General features: G+C 34.2%; 1 protein-coding gene across 4 annotated transcripts in view; it reads right to left on the reverse strand.

Moving 5' to 3' along the window:
- Positions 1–24197, reverse strand: part of LOC118191957 (solute carrier family 35 member G1-like) — a 77945-nt gene that overhangs the window by 14474 nt on the left and 39274 nt on the right. The window contains exon 1 of one of the 4 annotated variants that reach the window (XM_085819423.1): positions 8499–8588. The exons of the other annotated variants lie outside the window; for them this stretch is intronic. The gene's annotated coding sequence lies outside the window, so the exon portion shown is untranslated. Of the gene's footprint in view, positions 1–8498; positions 8589–24197 lie in introns of those variants that run through there. 4 annotated transcript variants of the gene reach the window in all.

Here is a 24197-nt window from a genome sequence, read left to right on the forward strand (position 1 = left end):
CTGCGGTTAGCCTGGAGTAGAGAGCATGCATTGTGAACACCGCAACAGTGGGCTTGTGTGATGTTTTCCGACGAGTCCAGGTTTAGCTTGCAGTCTGTTTCTCGCCGGACATTCATATGGAGAGCTCCAAGTACCCGTTACCACCAAGAAAACATCATTGAACGACACCGTTACGGTGGTGCAGGAGTGCTCGTTTGGGGTGGAATTATTCTGGTTCCAGAAGACCTGCATGTTCAAATGGGAACCATGACAAGCCAAATCTATCGGGACGTCATTCTGGAACAACATGTACGTTTGTTTCGGGGCGCCATGGGCGTACAATTTGTGTTTATGGATGACAACGCCCGTCCTCACCGTGCAAACATCGTAAGCGAATGCCTTCAATCGGAGGATATCACCCGTATGGACTGGCCAGCATTCTCTGCGGACTTGAATCCAGTAGAGCACGTGTGGGACATGCTTGGCCGACGAGTTGCAGCCCGTCAACCTCCTCCTACATGTCTACCGGAACTTCGGAGAGCATTGCTTTTTGAGTGGTGTAATATTCCCCAAAATCAGATCGATAATTTGATACTCAGCATGCCTAGGCGTTGTACGGACTGTATTACATCGTCTGGGAGACATACAATGTATTAACAATCATACCAACCATGTAATATTGGTTTTTTGTAAACAGGTTTTTTTTTAATTTGCTCCAGGGAGAAAAAATCGCTAATTTTTTTAATAATATCAAACATATAGCAATTTTTTTTTCTCTTTACCTTTTGTTTAACAAATAAGCTTTACAAATAAGTCAAATTTGTTTTGCTTCTAACTCTTCCTTTGCCGGATTTTGCATTATCCTTAATTTATGGACATGAGTGTACTTCTTTTCCCATCTAAAATTCATTTGTTGAGAGAAAATTGCATCTCTCTTCTACCAGTCAACATCGTGTTGAATACGCGCTCGCCTTTTTTTGTTCCTTACAAAAAAGTACAAATAGCAGGAAAAAATTTTCTACGAAAATGAGCGATAAATCTGTATTTCATTCCAGTGACTGTATAAATAAACGAAATTTAGCATTTCAGGGATCGGGGAATTCCAATTTTCCATCAACATTTCTGTATTCATGTAAAGGTCTATACCCCTAATGCTGTGGTTACTTCCGATAAAGACATGCTTTTATAAAGACACGGAAAATACTAGATTACTAACTGAAAAGAACTGTGAAAGTATGTATTGACTCCTTTAATTTTGAAATCAAACCCTTAATTGCTACGTATAATTTAGTTGGAGAACGTATATTGTGCAAAGTGCTTATCATTGCTTGGATAAAGACATACCATCAGCATTTCAGAAACAAATTTATACGTCCGGTTAAATAACTATTGACCTTTTGCTCGTTACATAGAAACATAAATCAAGTTTATTGACATATCATTAGTTTTTATGCATATGAAAGTTATTTTGGGCCTCAGCAAGGCTGGAACCACAGCACATATGGCGGCACTGAGAGGCAAAAAATTTTAGAATTTACAGACACTCCGAGCAGCGAAATTTAGAGATTAAATAAAATTTTAAGAATTTATAGTAGGCACCGGGAAGGAGAATACAGATCACGTAGAGATTGCACTGGGCGACAAAAGTGCCTAGCGCCGGCTCTGGCCACTAATATCTGTTCAGGAACATTACTTACCTGGGTTTATTATTACAATCGTTAGATTTATCAAAAGTTACAAACTAAAACATAATTTCTAGTAAAATTTTAAAAAATAACTGCTTCTAGTTTAAAAATTAAATAAAATTCTATGAATCTCTTCGGCGTTATAAGAATTATAAAATTCTAATAAAAAAGGACAATGCAAAATTTTTTTAATTGAAAAGAATTTACTCTAAGATGGATTTAAGATATGCCAAGGAACAAAATAAACAGATTATGAACTAAAAATTATTCCGAGATAAATTTATCAAACTGGGAAAATAAATTTTTATCTTCTGGAAAGGCACTCACAGGCTTGTTTAACATTTTTTCTTACCAATATCTTTGATAAAATTATTTAAATTAGGGATCCATTATCAAAATCACGATAAAAAGGCACGTGCGTTGCATTGATCCTTTGTTCATTGTAGCAAACTAAACATGATTATCAGATGAGTTAAAGTTCGAGATATCCAGAAAAATTAAAAGAGACGTTAACCCTGGCCTAGCAAAGAGCACTCATAAAAACCCTCGGGTAAATTATACAATATTATAAAAACACATCAACTGCCATTTACTTTTATTTTTTATTTGAATGGATTTGCTCGAAACAGTCTACGAATTTTTCACTGCTTATAGTTAGGCTTTCAGGAGCTGTATGCAAGACTTTGAAAACAAACACAATTTACATCACTAAGTTTACAAACGTGAACTTAAGAAATCACTTCACTTTTTTTAAACGTGAATCATGTTATCATTAACACATTAAGCGCCACGCGTATGTTTTAGGCAATCCCGTTCAGGCCACGCGCTTCGCTTAAAAGCGCTGGTATTGTATGGCCAGTGATTTGTATCGCGGTAGAAGATAGCAACAAGTTGTGAAAAAGAAGACATTCCGTCGAACAAAAAATGCAAGAATATCTAGAAAACGACAACATAAACTCCGAAGAAAACCGGGAAAAAGTACGAAAATATTGTAAATTATGTTATGATAAAAATGCAACAGAAGCTGGTAGAAAGACTAAAAGAGTGTTGTCACATTTTGTAATAGCTGTAAAGGAGAACCGTTTTTATGTTTACCGTGTTTCAATGAAATCCAATGTATCAAAATCAAATCATGAATCAAAATTAAGTAAATTTTAAATAAATTTTGTGTAATTTCATAAAACAGTGTAAATTTTATAGTTATATATATCATGTTACGCGCTGTCAGCCAGCGGCGGTCTTCGCGGCTTAAACGAAAAGGTCTAGTGTTAGCCACAAATGGCTGACGCGACCTAAACGGAAAGTTTAGTGCAGCCACAGATAGCTGACGCGGCCTAAACGGAAATTCTAGCGTCAGCCACAGATGGCTCACTCGGCCTAAACGGAAAATCTAGTGTCAGCCACAGATGGCTCATGCGGCCTAAACTGAAAATCTAGTGTCAGCCACAGATGGCTGACGCGGCCTAAACGGAAAATCTAGTGTCAGCCACAGATGGCTGACGTGGCGCTCAGCGTGTTAATAAACGTTAATCCAAGATGTGGCCAGAGAAATGCCTAAATGCTCTTTCATTAAATATTTGAAATTCAAGTGTGCGGAATGACAAAACATCACAATGTCATTCTGCGCACTCTAGATGCTCGAATATGGAACATGGAAATCGTGATGCTCTTAATTAAGAAACAATAGCACGCCGAACAAGTATTAATTTGTTAGTCAAACAATAGAAATCAGCGTTGTATTTTCAAATTTTCACAGGACTAGTTTCGATGGTTTTACGGAACCATCATTCTCAGCTGCCAAAGCGCAAATGAAAGCGCATTTCATTCAGACACGTGTCCCAGCTTTTAGCTTGAAAACCGTTTCTCAAAAAAGTCCCAGATGTTAAATTTATCTTATTTAGGACATATTTTGCTCACTTGAATAGAAAACGAGGTAATTTTTTTTAATTCGCAGTCAAAGGCATCCCTGAAATGTATTACAACTGCTTTTCAGGGAAGTGTTACATTACATACAAGTAAAACTGAAATGCCACTTACACATGCATCGTATAATAGAAGAGGGGCATATATTAAATACTTATACTATTATGACTAAAATTTGAAAAACTCTCACTTCATTTCTTATGGAACTCGTCTTTTTATTTGCCATATTTTAAAAAATACAGTGTTTTGAAATACAATTATTTGTAATAATCTGTATAATATATTTTAAATTTAGTTTAGAGAGTCTTAACCACCATTTTCCTTATATCGCCATTAATTAAAAATATAATGTCTTGAAACGTAAAATTAAATGCAATTAAATACACTCGGAGTCATTACTTAAGCCGACTCACGTGACTATTCATCTTAGCAGCATTTAAGAACCTGTATGGAAAATCACCCTTCTGTGCAATTGAAAAGTGCTTTAGACTGCATAAAACTTTCGCAAAAACTTATTCAAATCTTTGAGAAATAAAAAATTTCGATAAAAATAGTACGCTGATTACTCTTCCTCTTCTAATCCATGAGAACGTGACACCGCATTAATAGAGTTTGAAAAGTTATACGAAGAAAGAATAGCAGAATGAATAGCAGATTGCGCGAATTAAAGATTGTAAAAGATATGCATATCACAGAAGAATAGTATATTTTTCTCCCTGCCAATACATTCCAATTTGTTCAACTTTTTCCTCCCCCAATACTTTTGATAAAATGGTTTAAAAATAGGAGATCAAGATAGATATTGATAAAAGGCATGTGTGACCCTCAGTCTCATTGTTCTTTTTCAGAAATTAACATCAGGATTATCACAGAAATGAAAACGAAATATCTAGAGAACGGATTCAAAATATCTGGAGATAATCCCTGTGGCGTTGTAGTCCCGTCTGGAGAAATGCGTTATCAATATTTGAAAAAAATTATCAAAAATTAGGTGAAACGTTTTTTAAGTAATTTATTTAACATGGGCAGATATTTATAATTTGCTTTGCACGAAATTGTTTCTTACGCATTTGTTTGTATCTACCGGAGCTAGGTCGGCTTAACGTATTTAAGGATTTGCGCATATAAACTATCTTAGCCATGCCTATTACTAAACTTTTCTCAGTTCATGAGTATCAGCTAATTACCACTATAACTTTTGATTTGGTTTGGGAATACATTAAATTGCAACATTTTTATGATAATCGGATTTTCTGACACCATTAATTTTCTAAACATTTTCTCCCTTTTAACTTTGAGTGAAGATTATCTGGCTAATGAGAAATGCGCCTTCGTAGAGGATTTTCCAAAACAAACAGCTATTTTTATGACACTCGCAGATATCAATACAAAAACAGTCAGTCTCTCAATATGGTGTCAGTGGAAGTAGCTCTCGGGTTTATAGGCTCAGGCATGGATGTTTATGATTAAAATATCTTTAGAGCATTAGCATTAGTTTAGAAATGGTTTATGGAGCTTAGTTTATTGAACTAGAGCTTCTTCACTGAAATTCCTCTCAAAATGTTGGTATTACAGAAAAGATGTACAAGAAATTTAAACTAAAGTATTGTGGTACGCATTGTAAAAATATGATAAATCTGGTCAAAGCCTTAATGTCACACTGGTGTTCTGCCTCCAGCACTCCTGACCAGCAAAATGCATAAATGCATTCACTCATTTCATCTATGAGGATTAATACCAGAAAAGAGGCTAAGAAGCAATATCCAAATACTAAACAACTGAGTTTAGTTTATTTGATTATAGGCCTATCCACTTAAGGGGAGGGATGCCTTCGTCGAGAACTATCTGGTTCACATCCATTTTTTACATGGGAAAACATAAAAACACCCATGCAACCAGCTTGTTCACCTGGAATTGAATCTATGCCGAGCTACTTGTATTCAGCAACTTTACCATTCGGCCGCTGGTAAGCCTGCACTCCCAGTAGTGAAATCCAGAAAACATTATCAACGTGCTATATTTTATACAATTAACTCTGGTGATTTTAAAGCGATAAGTTAAGCAATTATAATAAAACATGAATAAACATAGCTCCTGCGAATGAAAACTTTAATATCGCTTATTTATTTCAAATAAAGAAAAGGTTACATAGTTTTAGGTTTATTGTAACAAAATTTATTCAATGTTAGTTATCTTCATTGATTAAAAATCTTATGAACGAGAATTAAAACTTTCTTATTCCTTAAACTTAGAAGCACATTTTCAAAAATTGCCATAATATTTGTTTGCTTGCAACTACTATTATTAATGAAAACAAAATGTAATGATAGAACAGGTCGTATATAATATGTAAATCTCTGAATTCAAGCTCTGTCAGCCAGTATTTCTTTTCCTCTCAGCACGCGAAAGTGCAAATTTATCTAGTTTCGAGAAGCGCTAAATGTTAAAGCAAAATACAGCTATCCAAAAGCACTTCCGAAACCGTGATGCTGTTATATTACCTGACTTGATTTATGCTAACGAGGCACGTGTCCCAGACCTCCAAATCCTGTTCTGTCATATAATTATTACTCCTCTATGAGATTTTTATTCCTTAATGAGATTTTTTAAAATAATTTTATAGAAGAATTCTTTTACTTGCATTAAACGTTGTTAATATATAAAGCAGCACACGAATTCAAGCAAAGAATATAAATTCGCAGTTTTTTTTTTATGAAACCCTAAGGAAAGTACCATGAATTCTTCGCATAATAGTTCTTTCATAAAACATGAGTGTCAACATTTCGAGACATAGTAGAGTCAGTATAAGACAGAGTGATTTAATATCTTCCTTACGCTTATGGAAAGCACTGTGCACCTTTCTGAACCTTTTAAGTACTACAAGTTGACGCTGATGGATCAGAAGTCAGACACCTACTTTAGACATATTTCTTTATGCTACAGGGAAGAGAAGTTACTAGAGTTTCATAATTTTGAAATATCATTCTTTAGTTGGCAAATAGTTTGAATGAGATTGTACCAAGCCAGACATACTATAATTAATGCAAATTTGACTGCAAAAGAATATTATGAACATATTGTTTCAATAGCAGTTAAATGACACAATATAGGTCTTGAATTTTCAGTTACTCGGTGATTAAATGAAGAAACTGTCATATCTGCTTAAAAATTATAAACATAACATTGAAAGAAAGCTTTATTAGATAGCGGCAATGCAAATTCTTCCCTTTCACAGCCAAAAATATGAAAATGGAATAAATTGCAGAGATTTTATTTTTGAACAGTATTATCATAACATGAAAAAAAAAAAAAAAAAAAAAAAAAAACTCTGAGGAATTCGAAGAACGAACCATTAATTTCCTTAATTGTTTGATGTTAACATATATACTTTGAGGAACGGTTTAAATGAAAGAGGGTTTGCATTATGGGATGCCAATGCGCTTAAGCAATCTTCCTCCCCCCCCCCCCCCAAAATTAAGCATTTACTATATGCTTCCTCTTGTATGAAAGTGCTCAGTGTGTTGAATTAAAGAAATTAGTTTCAAAATCTATCTCCTTTCGCTGTTTTTTAGTGTAGTTGCTTGTATGAAGTTCTAAAAATTTATTAGAATGTGGCCTTATTGATTTTTTTCACTCCAAAATTAATCAGGGAATATTTGGCCTAGATAGGACGACTTTCTGAGGAAGACAGTTCAAATTACTATTGCATATGACGAAAACCATGACAACTGCTCCTAAACTACTGGTTTGAACTAGTTAGAAATGAACCCTGGTCTAACGATCAATATTCTGCGCTCTTATCCAACATAACCGCTAGGAGACTGCAGTTTATAAAAAATTAAACACCGGTAAATCGTATTTGGGAATACAGCGACTAAAGAGATATTTGTACATCGGATTCAATACTTTTAGAAATAACAGAACTGTTTTAAGGGTTGAGTTACCAAATTTCCCTTAGAAAATCCTTCACGAGAGCATCCCTTCCCTAAAGCAGATAGCCCTCGAGACTTTGCCTTAACCATAAAAAAAAAAAAAAAAAAAAAAAAAAAAAAAAAAAGGGGGGGGGGAATAAATATTTTAACAGAACGCGTTTCGGCGATTTCCGAACATTTTTTGCACGATCTGAACACGATTTACTTGATTTAATTGTATTCTGCTATGTAATACTAATTTGCTTGACAAGACGCATATATCTGGTTCTTCCCGTGAGAAACTTACATTCATGAAATATAACATATTTCAGGTATCACCGATCGGTACAAGAAATTTAAAATTATAAATGATTAAAAATAAAATTCTAAAATTTATGTGACGTTTAGCCTTTTTTAATAAACGTTTATGTCAATAGAATATATGTTTCTAACGCTACGTATTACAGACTTTGATTACACAACGCTTTGATCATTAGCGACACTAGCTATTGTCCCCTAAAACTTAATTTTTTAAAAGACTATAGATAAATTTTAATATAGGGAGAAAAATAAAAGTGCCTGCAAAAACAGAATCGGAAAGACTATTTTTGATACTTTTATTTTAATTTTAAAGTACTAAATTTTAATCCAAATATCTTAACTTAAAGTTAACTCTTTCGGAATGAAAATTATAAAATTAGGCTGTTAAAATCAAATAGTCTTAATTTTCAGTCGCGACAAGAAAGGAATTCACTTTCAGGCTCAATCCAAGCTACATAATTTAGAATATTTTTTTTTTCAGATTTTATTAATGACCTAAAAAATGCATTTCTTATATAACTTATTCTTCGTGAATTCTTATAGTGAATGATTTAGTTGAATTGTTTAACATAGCAATAATGTTATTTAAGAGCATTAAATCTTTTTTTTTTTTTTTTTTTTCCTAAAGCTTTTTCATTTTGCAAGTAAACGAAGATATCAAAAACCACATGAAACTTACCACAGAATGTTAGACAGGAAAGGTCGCTGAACAATAATTCTTCACGAACAAATTTGAAGTTATCACCATTTCAATTTATATATCGATCTACTTATCAGAGCCAAGATACCTAGTGTACTTTGAACGCCGTAGAATTTTTGTCTTTACATTCAGTAAAGCCATTAATATATTCTGCTGGTACTGATAATCTTTTCCTCTCGAAAAAGAGATAGCTTATCTTAGGAAAATCTACTTGAGTGTAACTGATATCAACAGCTGTATCTGTCATTTGAGAACAATGCTTATCATAAAAAGGCAATCAATGCTATTATGAACACCATAGCTGTGACATATGTTTTTAAAATTGCTCTTTCAATTTATTAATTGATAGTTTTTAGAAGATTTTAAAATGCACCAGTTTCTGGTACTTCTTTAATCACATTACTAGCAAGAATAGAAAAATTTACTGCAGCAGCATTTATTGCCAGTCTTTATTTATTTATTTATTTATTTGAGTTTGTTGGTCTTGAAGATGTTACGACTTAATGGCTATTGGTATGAATCTTTTCTGGAAAGCCGCATTATGCCAAATTGCAGAAATTTCAGTGTTTGTTTGCTATTACTTTCATCTAACTGTAACATTCCATAACACCAATGAAGCGGTTACTTAGGCATTTTATTCTGGAGATTAAAGAATAAATTGCTATCAGTTTCCTGTAATATTGTCAGTACATTCAACGGAACTGTACTCGTATGATTTTTTTTTTTTTTTTTTTTTTTTTTACTTTGAGAATGTCAAAATAAAGTTGTACTTAATGAACACCATTTATAGTTAGCAGAAGTGAAATTTAGCAACACGCATCATATCCACAACTCTCCAAAAATACTTAGCTTTGATGTACGAGCAGGCTATTCTGCAACTGCAACTTCCTTAAGAGAGCGAAAGACAGCATGCATGCTGAACATTTCTTATGTCACTTGTGGATGTTTATTATTTTTTATTCCTTTTTACGGTAAAAAAAAAAAGGTCAATTATGCTTCTAGCCAGAAATGTCTGAATTGCTTAAAGCCAGATTTCAAGTCATTCTGACCAGTAGCTTTTATCTTAGATCATTTTGAAATATATTCTGTTTAATTCAACTGTAATATATAAGAATTTTTCTTGAACTTGATTTTTGTTCTGACCTCAATTTTAATTCAATTTTCAGAAGGTTGGAAATCTCCTGCACGTTAGTCTGCAGTCCACAAATTCTCACATTGATCAAAAGCGTTATCTTTTGAAACATTTGTATTGCACTCATGTTGCAAATGTCGAAAACAGATAAATTAAGACTCGAAGCTAAAATTGGAATTTTAATTTTTTATAGCCTTTGTTAAACATGACGCTCAACTTTAAAAAGTCACTATGTTTTCACTCTGCGTTATGATTTAGATAATTAAAACGTGCGTTCAATAAGTTTTTTTAAACCAAGCATACTGAAGTATCTGTGGGATAATGGAATATAGCGAAATGATTGCATCATCTTGAAATATAAAAATGAAAGCGCACAGCACGTATTTTTCATATTTGGGAAACTGTTAAGAATTTTCAGTTACTGATGTCTATTAATATTTTAAATATCAAAGATCGTTCAGTGATCGAGTTCTCCGAATGCTTTTCAGAAGAAGGCATAATAAAAGATAAGGCAAATATTCATAAAGGAATGTCTGCAGTCTGTGTGATAAAACATCTTCCTAAGCCAGAATCAAAATTTTGGCTCCCTTGCTTAGATAAGCACTTGAAGTATCTTGCTTAGCGTCACTTGAAGATTACTGAACAACAGACCGCTGTATGAGTGTGACTACTGAAGAAAAAAATGGAGAAATATAAGAGTATTGGGTCAATGTAAAATATTCTAATGAGAAGTTGAGAATATCAAAGGTCTACGCCAAAGCGGTGCACAGAATGTTGATATCAGAAATGAAAAAAAAAATTAGATGAACGTGTAAGGTATTTTCTCTCTCCTTACCGCGTGCCTTTGTAAGTAAATTTGAAAACACGTTCGGGTAGCAAACAGGAGAGCCGGTGTCCGAATTCCAGAAAGGTCGTTATATATTTCTCATGTTTTCTTCTTCAAAAAAGATAATGATTCTATAAATGTTTTTGAAGATGGTTCACAATGAAAGCTGATATTTTTTTTTTATTTATTTTTAGCTAGCAATAGTAGTAAATAGCAATAGTAATATTTTTACCACATAAAAATAGTAGATAAAAACATGGCTTCACCACTGTGATCTTGGGAGGGGGGATCACCACAAAGAAACATGATGGAGAAAAAGACCACCACAAAGAAACATGATGGCAATGAATCTTCACAATTCCATAATCTCATAAATTGGAAAACTCAATTTTTTTAAAAGATGAACCGAGGCTACTGATAATTTGTTGCATTGACGAAAGCGGGGCCGACTGAGGTTTTAACATGTGGGTTCTCTGTCAGTTCTAATGAAAGACTCCCAGCGGACGGATCTGAGGGTTTCCTACCCCTCTTTCATCAACACCAACCTCTCGACAAAAGATTTTAGACTCTACAATATATTAAATGGCTCTACTGTAAAATACACTACATACTTCCAAATACGCATGCATCCACTGTAATTCGAACTCTGGCTCAAGATTATATCTGCCGACTCCCCTTTCACCTGCAGAGACATTAGATATATTTTGAAAGCAATTCTCTCAATTGATTCTCGAATACGCGCCGAGTGTGCTGATCACTACAACACGAAGGCATGCTAAGGCGGCGGGAGAAATACCTTATACACCGTGCTAATATGGTGGCGGACCGTTGCTTACTGATTATGCGCTACATAGTACCATAACTTATTGTACTAAAATTTGATGCAACTTCAACAAGCCATACAGTTAAAATGGCAAGGCAAACTTCTCATAAAAATGTCGCATTTTACCACAACGCTCCAGTACACATGATTCAGACTTCTGTTCAACAATGCGAATTTCAGTTTCTCTGCCATCCACCGTAATCACCAGATCTGATCTTTAGTGACTTCTTGTTTCAAAAACTGCAGTAGAATTTGCGTGGTTCATGTTACAGGGACATAATTTAAAGAACGTCATTCGAGGACCATCTGAAGGTTAGAACAAAACAGGTTTTCTTTTGGATTCCGACGCTTAAAGGATCTTTGTACTAAAATCATAAAGGGGAACTATATAAAAAGACTGACTAAATAACCTCAGATATTTAACTTACACAAGTGCATAAGGCTTAAAACTTACTGAATGCACCCTGTAATAATAATGCTGTGAAGAATGAAATAAGCTCCCCTTGGCTAAGTTCCTGCATAGGCGCCTATTTCTAGCGATCCTGACTGACAATGTTGGAGAGCTCATAAAAACTTTGATCGGAGGATATCTATTACCTGGAAATAGTTCAGCCTGTTAACCAGGGCTTGATTACTACCAAAGTACAAAAGACCCGGGTCGAAGTTCCAAATTTCCAGAGGCCCATAAATTATGTTTTTCAATATCTAACGATTTTAATTGCCCTTCTTTAAACAAAAACGTGAGCAATGCAAACCAAAAATAGTGCTGTGCGTAAGACTTTCTATTGTCTTTATTAGGTCCCACCGTTATCTTATCCGTTTATGTCTCTAACAATTTAACACTGAACTTGATGACGGACAGTTCTCTTCTCCCTTTTCTGTCGAGCAAATCGGGTGACTAAACAGCAAAATCATTCCACAGTATTCATCTGAGTATTTTTTTCCTTTTAATTGGTGGCAACAAAGGAAGAATCATATGTTACAGAAATTTTTCAAAGTAATTTGCTCCATGAAATAACATGAATTCTTTTATACATTTTGTACAATATCTTTTATGTATCCCAAATATAATATTTGTAAATTAAATTTAACTTGTTAAATCTACTGGTTTTCCATTTACATTTGTTGTTATTTTCGTTAGAAGTTCTTCAGTAGCAAAAAAGAATATATCTACCGTATTTGCCGGCGTATAAGAAGACGCACCCCCTTTTTTATACACATTTTTGAAGAATAAAACTTTGTTACTGAATATTATAATGAATTTACAGTATTTTAAATATAAAGTAATACTTTCTGCAAATACCCAATCTATCTGGGAAAGATTAATCTTCCCTTTTAATCTTCTTCGTCAGACACACATCTCCAGAGTTAAATGAAGAGTCACTTGAAACCTCTTCTAAGTCAGCATCTGAGTCCTCATACAATACATTGTCCTCTGTACCATCCAGTGCATTACTAATGCCACACTTCGTAAATGATTTAACCACTGTCTCTATTTCACAACATCCCATGGAGCTTTGACCCATTCACAAACTTGAGAAATGCTAGGCCTCTTCCTTCTTCCTGATGGTGTAAACCTCAAAATTTGAAGATTGCATCCAGCTATTCCACTTCTTCATAAATCAGTTAAATGATTTATTAATGCAGATATCTAAAGGTTGAAGCTGACTAGTTAAGACTCCTGGAATTACAGCTAACCGAGTTTTCAATTCTTTGAGTTTATTCTGTTCTGTGAGAATGAAACTGATCCCGTACTAGTAGCGCAGGCTTCTTCAAGAGTCCACCAGGGCCCCTCGGCAAATTTTATCAATACATAACTTCATTCCTCCTCCATGCATCCAGCCTTTTGCGTGAACATGTATAAACACTCGTTTAGGCAATTTTTGTTTGGGTAATGTCTTCCTTTCAAAAATCTAGTGGGGGCAATTTTGTCCAATCAGCACAGCAGGATAAAACAACCGTGTAGTGAGTTTTTCGTACCTTGAAGTTTTAATAGTAACACTTTTTGTACCTTTGGAATCTACAGATTTGTTTGACAGTACATCAAAAGTCAGAGGAACCTCGTCCATGTTTCCTATTTGTGTAGGTGCAAAATTTTCTCGTTTTTCGTGTATTAATGATGAATCGATGAAATTCAATAATTTTTCTTCATATTCGTCTAGCATCTTTTGCGGTATTTTTATTTTAGTCTGCGTACATAGCTGGTTTCTCTTCATGAATCTTGAACACCATGATGTTGATCCAGTAAAATCGGCAGTCTCTGTATCAGTCGCTATCTCTTTTGCTTGATGAATAATAGTTTTTATAGAGACAAAATCCCGCTTTTCTGTGGTATAAAATCCAAGTATTCAGCTCTGCCTCAAGTTCAAGCCATTGTACAGTTTACCTTCGTAGGTTATGTTTACTGTGAGTTGCTTTTTTAGATCCTCTTCCTGATTCCGCCAAGCTGTTATCATTTTCTTTACTGGGGGTGGCCTGAAATGCCTCTGTGTAGCCCTGCTTCCGTGTGTTTTAGCATATGCAATCACACGTAGCTTATATGCTATGTTACAGCAATGCCGACGTTGTTTTTGAGTCATAACTTGCCATCGTTCAGAAAAATTGGAAAGTTTAAACGAACCCAGCTGTGATTGTCGATGGCAGCAAAGCCTCATTCATTGATCTCTAAGTAACTGTAATATTTCCACACTCAGCAAGGAAACAAGAAAAAAAATCGCCTAACTCCGAATACAGGAAATTTCCAGAAATGAATGTAATCAAAAACTGAGTATCGACGTTTAAGACGCATCTCGTTTTTCAGACATATTTGTAAAGAAAAAAGTGCGTCTTATACTTCCGCAAATATGGTAATTACAGTCTTTTGTTTGCCTCACATTTTGTCGGCAGTTATATGTTACATGCAAAAACTAAAAAAAATTTGAAGTAACATTTTTAATTAATTTCTTATTTTTTATATCTAACTTGGGACTCCTTCTAGGACTTCATCTAAGACAATGCTTCACCCGCGCCATCCTTATCCACATCCTGAGAACAATAATATCAGTATGCGTTTTGGAGTAGAAGACGTTTATCTGAGACTTCTGATTTCAGTTCACATGTTACATACTTTGTGTCATGGAAAGTTGAATGGAAAAAAAAAATCGATTCTGCGACATTCAATAGCACAGAAGTTATTTTTAGAAAGCTAGCGACAAAAAGAAAATTCTAGGAAGAAAGAAATCTTTGAAACCGATGAATTTTCTATGGTCAAACTGGACAAGAGTTTTACGTGGAAAATCTTCGCACTCATAGCAACGATTATATGTTGTTCATTCTTTGACTAAAATATCTTTCTAAAGCAGGCACGAATATAACAATGGACATCGTAATATTCTTACATGGGGGGGGAAAGAAATAATGGATAAAAAGAAGAGATCTGATGTCAAAAATTTTCGAACAGTAATAATGACACTAAAAAGCTACTAAATTTCGCATATGAAAAGCAAAGCTTTAAATGACACCAGCCAACTACAATGAATTTGCTGAAATGTGTAGCTGTAATTCCTAAAACAACGTAGGAAGTTAGCATAAGTTTAAGAAAAAGTGCAAGAATTTTTTTATGAAGGTCAGTTTCTTTATAAAATCATTAAGAGAAGAAAAGTTATCAGTTAATCATTAACATTAAGAAATTTCCAGCGACATTTATTATATACCGCTATTAGAAAATTATCTTAAATTCATGTTTATGATCTTAAAACATGGTTTATGACACGATTTAATACACACTGAACTTAATGGAGAAGTCGACAAAGAATACCCAAATTAACAATTAAAAAATGATTCTGAACCAATTTTTGCTACTGGAGAAAATTATTACTTAACATTGCGAGAAAAATTTCTGGTTAATATTGTTGGTAGGCATAACAATGAAATATAGCATTGATTTTCACGAGTTTTCAGATAGATTGATTATAAGGTATTTCTCCCGCTATCTTCCTGGTGTGGTCTGCACGCTGGGTGCGTATTCCAGAGGTCCGTGGTTCGATTCCCGGCGAAGGCGATGCTCATTTTTCATCACTCATGCTTCCAAAATATCTAATATCTCTATAGTGGCACCCGAACTAAAAGAGTAGGGAGTGGTGAATCTCCACACCCAGGATTTTGCGATTGGGTCCCCTAAAAACCCACATTCGCCTTTTAAAAGGGTGAGTGCATAAAGTATTTCTCTCGCCTTCTTAGCGTGCTTTCGTGGTGTAGTAGTCTGCATGCTGGGCGCGTATTGCAGAGGTCCGTGATTTGATTCCCGGACCTCTGCAATACGCGCCCAGCATGCAGACTACTACACCACGAAATTGACTACACCACGAATTGATGATAGCAATTTACATATCTCATTTTTCCTCTTTCCTGCTGCCAAAAAATACCTAATATCTCTAAAAAATTAGTAAATGCTATAATGTGAAATTTAATTTGCTGCTCTTTTTTGAGTTTTGTATGGCTGTAATCGCCTCAGGATTCGCATTTTTACTCTATACTATTCATGATCACAAAAGATCTTTGTAAGAGATTCCCACAATGACCTGCTCCGGATCACCAGACCTTAAACCTATATAGTAGAGCTGCCTACAGAAATGTTACGCTTGCCTTATATTTCTGTAGCCATGTGCAACGAAATTTTTTAGTAGCTACATAAAAATAAATATTAAACAAATTAGTTTTCACTTCATATTGTTACCTGTTTACGGTTTCGTAATCTATTGAATGCACAAAGAAGAAATGAGAGCTGGACGAAATTTATTCGTCCAGAAACATTTTACAATTTGTTGGTTTGTGTTGAGCTGCCATCTACTACAAATAAAGAAGGTGTAGAATAACCTATAGTAGCTTATAAATCCTTTTTCATTCAATTTTTCTGTGCGCACAGAAGGAAATTTTTAGGTGTGTCCACACCGGACACACTGTGCCGCAAAAGGTTAAGCACTTCACAGTTCGTTACGACTAATGCATTGGGAGACATTGTTACAAGGATACTACTATCTTATCGAACTATTTCTACGTTCTTCCGTTTACCGCTCGTGTGCTAAAACTATCTTACTTAGTAGAAAATTTAGTAGTTTAAGGTCGTAGGTGTTGCACACCCTACCCTGCTTTCGATTTTATACATGAGACGCCATGAAATTACATTGAAAAAATAGTAATTTTTCAAGCATCGGATTATCTCCTTATGGACAATTAAATTAATTCTCAAATTAATTCTTTTAGCAATTTACATATCTGTAACTTAAAAAGGAAATTAAGTTTCCGAGAACTTTAAAATTACTTGCAATCAAAATTATAGTTTTACAGAAACATTTAACAGCCAAACAGAAGGCCTTTATTTTTATTAATTCGAAAAATTATATATATATATATATATAAATAATACCTGTTGCATGAGTATTGAGTAAAATTCCTCAAAATGTGGACGTGATTTTGAGTTACACACGTATATATAAAGTCTATTTGTACTTATTTTATGTTTCGGATTTTGTACTTTATTGTACTAAAGTACAAAATCCGAAACGTTTTGTGCTAAATATTTGTTTATTGATTTTTATATAAAATACATAAAAATAGCTCTTGGAGTTTGGTATTAAATAAACTTATGTTTGTCAAAATTGAAACTCCATGAAGGAATCGTCAGACTGAAATGAAATTTGAACCACATATTACTAGAGATGAGATAAAAGAAGTGATTTAAATTTAAAATCAATCTAACTTATCTTCCTGCTATAAAACCCATATTTTTTTAAGTCGCCTCGTGAGTATAACAGCTCTGTGCCTCATGGCATCAAAGGAGACTCTGGATATGGTCGTGGAGTACTAGTAGCCATACAGCTTCGATCCTTATCTACATTGCCAATGGGTACTGACTGCTGAAAGAGAACGGAGTGACTATATTCCATACAATCGCCGAAAATATGTGGGGCATCATTTTACTGAAATATAGCACTAGAAATGTACTGAAAGAAGGGTATGACATCAGCCTCAACAGCTTGACATAGCGGTTGCTGTTGAAAGTGGTAGCTATTCACAGCGGCATAACCTGTGCTAGCCAATGGCATTCCATATCTATGCACATAATCGTACGTACAATATGAAGCTCTAAAATATATGCTGAAAATTAGTGAACAGCATCACCTAAAATATATGCGATTATCATCGTAGATCAAGTTAAATCTCAAACTCGTTAGGAAACATGAGCTGTTCTCAAACTGCACATCATTATTTAAGCACCCATTGTAGCTTAAAGCATCAATTGTTCATGATATTCCCCGAAAAACAAGGCTTAGATTCAATTCTTTGAACAAGAATATTTTTAATCATGGAAGTAAAGAGTACCCTCTAGCAAAGCCCTATGTTCTAGCACTCGAGAAAACGCTGCTCTGTTTGTCACTGAAATGTAAATGCGATGTCTATTATCCTACGGTATCTCACATTTCACTGTCCGTTGCCGAAATTTCTCCACTCGCATCACCGTAATGACATTATTCTGTCTACAAGCAGCAGTGTTGCAGAACAGAAGTTCTCTTTCGCATAGGCAGATAAATCCTTCCTTCTGAAATTACGATATTTGCTTGATGTTTTAAGACATGTATGAGGCGTATTGACTTTTATAGTTCCTAGCTGGCTGATGAGGATACATTATTTGGCTCATCAAGAGTCCTATACACGCCTCACTCTATCGTTTAGAGTAGGGTTGCTCAACCGGGAGAGGAATTTCATAGTATCAATGTCTCGCTTATAAGTCAAAAGCACCGTACCAAATATTTTTTATAATATACCCTTTAATTCCATGGGTAACCAACTCCCTCATGAAAGGTGAATTTGGAAACACAATACCTTATTTTCCTCATAATATATAATGCTGTACTGTGAGTATTGAAACGAGAACCTAAACTTCGAAGAAAAGTTTCCCATGCAGGTAGTCTTAACCACTTGCGCTAAAAAGACGTGCCACGCACGTCGAGATGCTTTTATCTGAAACCGCGAGCGACGTGAACACCACGTCGATAGACATTTATCGCAAAAATGGAAAAAACGTGGTGCACACGTCGCCTAACAACGAGATTGTTTATTTCTCGAGTTACAGCTCTGGATTGCACTCGCAGACGTGGAGCGGCGTAAATGAGATACTTTACCGCTTGTTATATTGTAGCGTACGGCACCGCAACCGTGAAGTTTAGTTATAGTGCAAGTGATTAATCTCATTGAAGCAACACTTTTGCGTACTGAACTGCGAAAATTTATTACACATCTCATTATATTCGGATCCTAAACATATTTGGGAATGACAATGATGTAAAAGTGAAGAGAATGTAATGAAATAAAATTGTATTGGGCTGTTTTAAAGCAAATTTAAAGTGTTAACTTTTTTTATTACTTTATTATTTTCCTTTTAATTTCACTGCTTGTATAAAACAAATCGTACTGAAACAGAATTACAATATTATACAATTTTTATTTTTAAAACTGTTTTTAAGTGCTAAGAATTGTAATAAGAAAAAATAAGAATAAGTAAGTAAAATAAGAATAAGTAAGGAAAAATAAATGAGAAGAAAAAATTATCAGTCCCCCCTTTTCAACTTTATTCGAGATTTCAGTATTCTCGAGAATTTATTTGAGATTTTCAACTTCTCATGCGCTATAATGAGTAACTCTCACTATAATGAGTAACCTCAAATAATTACGATTCCACTAATAAATAATGTCCTTTAGTTTTATTCTTACATTGTTAAATTATGTGTAAAAAGTCTGTGTAAAAAGTCTGAATTCTTTACACTTAAACTGTTAAACCTCGAATTTGCAAAAGTCAAGAATACCTTTATCTCGAACTTCAGCTTGAAAAGAAATATCCTAATACGAGGCGGCGGAGGGCAAGGGTAAAATGTTTGACATTTATCATACTCCTTGCTGAGATTTACACAGGAGTCAGTTTCATATTTAGATAGGAAAAGTACACAAACAGAAACGCACATGGAGCTGAACACTCCCTCCATTTCGCAAGATAAGATCAACATAAAGTTACTTTTCTCATTCATAACTGAATTCGAAATAAGATCTTTCTCTTGTAGTGTGATAATTAAAGTAAAGGCCATATAATGATATTTTTCACATGAAAAAACGTGCGTTGATATAAATATATTTATTTTAAAATGTGTTAATATAAAATTAAATTAGTTATATGTCTTCTCACATAACTTTGCGAGTATGGTAGAACTGAGGTAGATTATTATTAAAAACTATATATGTTGGTTGGAGCAAAAGCCACGAATTTTCTAAAAGCCCAATTTTTAACAGCAGTAACTAGCTATAAAATCTTATACAGATTTGAGAAATGGTAGTGCAGCGATTATTACTTATGCGTTTCTTCTTTTGCTTATGCATAACAATGCAATTTAAAGCGATCACTGCCAAATTCTTCTAGAAATAACAGAATTGCTGGTAGAATACTTGACTAAAAACTCGAATTTGGAATTGAAAAGCTGACGTTGCTAACCGTAGGGGTCTGCTCAAGATTCAGAAAGTTGGACTTCCATAATTACCGTATTTTTTTTTAATAGGTATTCTAATAAAAGTTTTACGACTTTTTCATTCTATTTCTTCTTCCTGAATAACAGTACAATTTAAATGGAATCTGTAACGGCTAAATAACAGTTCCTGCTCCTTTTTCAGTTGTTCATAAAAGAAGACCGCGAAATTTCAATATATGAAGTTAAAAAAGAATCATTTTGAATTTAAAAAGATGCTAAAAAGAACTGCGTAGACATAAAAAAAAAAAAAAAAAAAAAAAAAAAAATCAAAACACATTTGTTCACGAAATTTACGATATTGTCTTTCGGCTTTTTTGTTAGTAAAACTGCATTTGTCATTATCTTAAGGCTCTGCCTTTGGATTTTCGAGGTGCATTATCCAGAAATTTGCACGCATAGTTATGAGAAAGAAATGATGATAAATTACTGAACTAAGATAATTTGGAAATAGGTATAAATTTTAAAAGTGAAATTTTCTATTAAATAAATAGTAAGGATTTGCACTTGCTTAGTATATCTTGAAATGTGACAACTTACCCAGAGTCCTTATTATTTTTGAAAATTTTGATACTTTTTAGGCAACCCGAACCTTTACCCTAATCTTATCGTCTAATTTTAATTCTGGTTCTTGCCTTCTGGTAAGAGAAACAGCTTACATATAACAACAAAGTACATAAAGTAGTAATTCCGTTTATTAATAATTTACCGTTTCGTGGGGGCTTAAGTTTTGTTGTTGTTTATGCTCACTTGTCTGACGTAGTCAGCCCAAGTCCACGAAATTCCTCGAGGCAAGGAGCACTAGATTACGCCTGTCGTTGGCAACAGCTTTGAGCCAAAGAATATGTATAGACGTTCTTTGCTTGAGCACCTAACAGGTGACAGTGCGATTTGGCTCAATTCCGCTAACAATTTTCATGGAGATCACCCCGGGGGAACGGGTCCGAGGGTCTCCCAACCCTCTCCCCTTTCACCAAAACCACATGAGAGAGAACTTTCGGCTTACCGCATATTTAGAGTGCCGCCATGCCGCACCGACACTATTACATTTACGAACATCCATGCCTTCTCCAGGATACTAACCCCGGACCTTCAGCACGACAGTCAGCGACGCTAACCACTATCGGTTGGGTAAAGTTTTGTATGAAATGGTAATAAAAAAATTTTCTGTGCTCCAAAAAGACGTCGATGTAAAGACATTTTGCTCTTAAGTTGAAAAAAATGTCTTAATGGTAAGCATATTCTCTCCCAGTGATGACGTTTTACTCAGTTACAATCTCATATGAACCATGAGAATTAATATAAACAGCTTGCTGATCAATATACTCAATTGCATACTCAATGATTAAAAGATTTCCATATTCATGGTCATTATCTGTCGATTTTGATTGCTTATAATTCTTTAAAGCTAGATAAGATGCTCAGCATACAAAACCATCTTATTCCTATTACATAAATAAATCTCTTTTAAGGTTACTTTTAGCAGAGTCAATAAAATGACTAATGTCATCTATTTTACCTTTCACAGGAAACTTGAGTATCTATCCAGTAATGCATTGCTTATGTATTTGGTTTTTTTTTTTTTTTTTATCAAAATTTCTTGGTAATTAATTTAGATGGTGGCTTTCTGACATTAGAGACTCAGGTATCCAATATATATATATATGCAAGATATAAGAAAATACGATAGCTGCTTTAAAAATATTTGGCGACATCAAAATTAACATTTTAGATTTGGTGATCTGACCTAAATTCATCTGTTATCTCAAATTCGAGAATCTTCTATGTTATGCAACAACGTCAAATTAATCAATCACAGACTAGCTCTACTTATACCTCAGATTTAATATCAAATATCCTTAGCGAGTTAATTGCGTTATTCTTCCCTTCCCTCACTACTGCTTGTTAAAAACCAATGTACACAGAAATTTATCATATTTCATTATGACTGAATCATAGAAACGTATCGACTTTTATTATGATTGGATCAATATCTACTGAGATGATTTTATAGGCGTGAAAAATAAAGATGATAATTGGCTGAATTTAGTTTAATTTAATAATAACTTCTTCCTCTCGCTCTACCACTCAGCCATCGCGACTGTGAGTCGAAATTATGACCCCCCCCCCATGTATATATGTGTATGTAAGAAAAAAGAATATGTATAGGATTAATTAGCAGCGTAAATTAATTTCCCTTCTCTATTCTAAAAATAGCTAGGTACATCTATTTGCGCTGCATCAACTAAACATATTGAACAATGACGTAACTGCAGCGTACTCATGGACCTTATAAGGTCCATGAGCGTACTGAGCACAAACTTTTGACTTTTATTCTTTATTTTTCATTTATTTACTTATTTATTTTTGTTATTGAGTTATTATATTTCGGAGATAGGCAAACTCAAAAATGCATAAATAATAAATGAATAAGCCACAATTTTTTGGAAAAACCGCAAGCATGATAGTTTGGAAAGCCTCGAGAGATTACACAGGTACTAGAAAGTTCTATTAATCTTATATTATACTTGTTTTTATTCGGTTTATCGAAATTTTATCACACTGAAAGATATTTCAAATAACTGAAAAACAAAGCTTAAAGCTAAAAAAAAAAGAAAAAAAAAAAATTTATTACATTTTTTTTCCTATATCGAAATTTAACAGACATTATCCAGTTTATCGCAAAAAAAGTAAAATGCCATTTTTGATTTAGATAACTCTTTACAGTCTTTAATAATACACACAACCATTAAATACCATTTGTTCCTTTAAAGAAAAAGTCCGTTCCAAGTCTTAATTTATCAAAAGTATGAAAAGTAAAAAGTACACAATCCCACTTCATTTAGAAAAAAAAAAAAAAAAATGTAGGATAAAAGGTAAGATTATCTCACCTTTTTAAGATAAAGGTCATTGATAAAAGGTAAAATTTCTCAGAAATCAGCAACTTCCTCTCCACATATTTTAATTTTATTAGCAACTCCCCATTTTCTGCAGAATGCAAAAGAAAATTTTCAGAAGACACATAGTTTGGTTTAATTTGATATAATTGATTGTAGTAAAGCACATGAGAGAAGACACATGAAATGTTGAAGAAATTCATTCAGGAGCAAGTACAATAAGGTTTAGTTTGGTTTACTTGATTAAGGCAAAGCACTCGAGGGCTACCTAACTAAGGCAAGAAATGCCTTCGTGGCAACATTCTAAAGGAAACTAGCTGATATACTTGTTACACATGGAGGAAAATCACGAAAACACCCATGCAGCCAGCCGTTCACCAGAATTCGAACCTCGGACCGAACTACCAGTGTTCAGCGACTTTATCGCTCGGGCGTTCATGAGTTCGGGAAGCAGAATAAAGAGAGGAGGGGGAGGACACTACATCTGACGAGCAAAGGGGAATTCTCTCTGCTGGGTTCGAAGCACAGCAGTGAAGTAGGTGCATCTATACTGCTTGATTTCCATGAGATCACATAAAAGGACTAAATATCCAAAGAAGAGCTTGGGTACATATGGAATCGTAATATTACACAAACTTGTAACAGAAAATCGCCCAATTAATATTTTTATATCGGTTTTGCTTTAAAAGAGGGCAGCAAATCCATTATATAATATTTACAAACTTCAGAGCGTTTATTAGCAACAAATTTTCCGAAGTTGTATTTTAAATGATACTAAACATGTAACGATCGCAAAAAATAGTCGAATTCTTCGAAACAAACACATAAAAACTCTATATTTTCCTGCTTTATCTGATGGTACAAAAATTGATATTCTAATCAATTCGATCTTTAATCAAAAATATAAAAAATCCTTAATAAATGCTTTCAATGTTAAACAAAAGAATCTAAATTCACTTGTGAAAAAAATTGCTTCGAGGAGCAAACTAACCTTCATTTGATAATTGTTTACATAAATGCAGGAAAACACATGAAAATTAGCGGTCTAAATGGACGCATGCCTTCATTGAAAATTTTCTTAGGGAAACAGATCCAAATTTACAGTTACAGATGGAAAAATCACGGAACCACACATGTGTGTGTGTGATAAGGGCAAAGCCTCGAGGGCTATCTGCCTAAGAGGAGGGATGCCTTCATGGAGGACTTTCTAAGGGAAACTGGCTCGTATACACGTTACACATGGGGAAAACCACGAAAACACCCATGCAGTCAGCGGAACCACACATGAGCTAACTCTTTCACCGGAACTCGAAACCAGATAAAATTATCGGCATTTAGCGGTCTTATCATTCAGCGACCATGAGCCTAGAAAACTATATACAAAGTTCGTAGTTCTAGGTCTTCTCGTCTCTATGTCAGATGATGCTTACTTGAACACAAACGCACAGACA

This window comes from Stegodyphus dumicola, chromosome 6 (assembly GCF_044657685.1).
Source record: "Stegodyphus dumicola isolate Sdum_Otavi_A_Nest chromosome 6, ASM4465768v1".
Taxonomy (NCBI): domain Eukaryota; kingdom Metazoa; phylum Arthropoda; class Arachnida; order Araneae; family Eresidae; genus Stegodyphus; species Stegodyphus dumicola.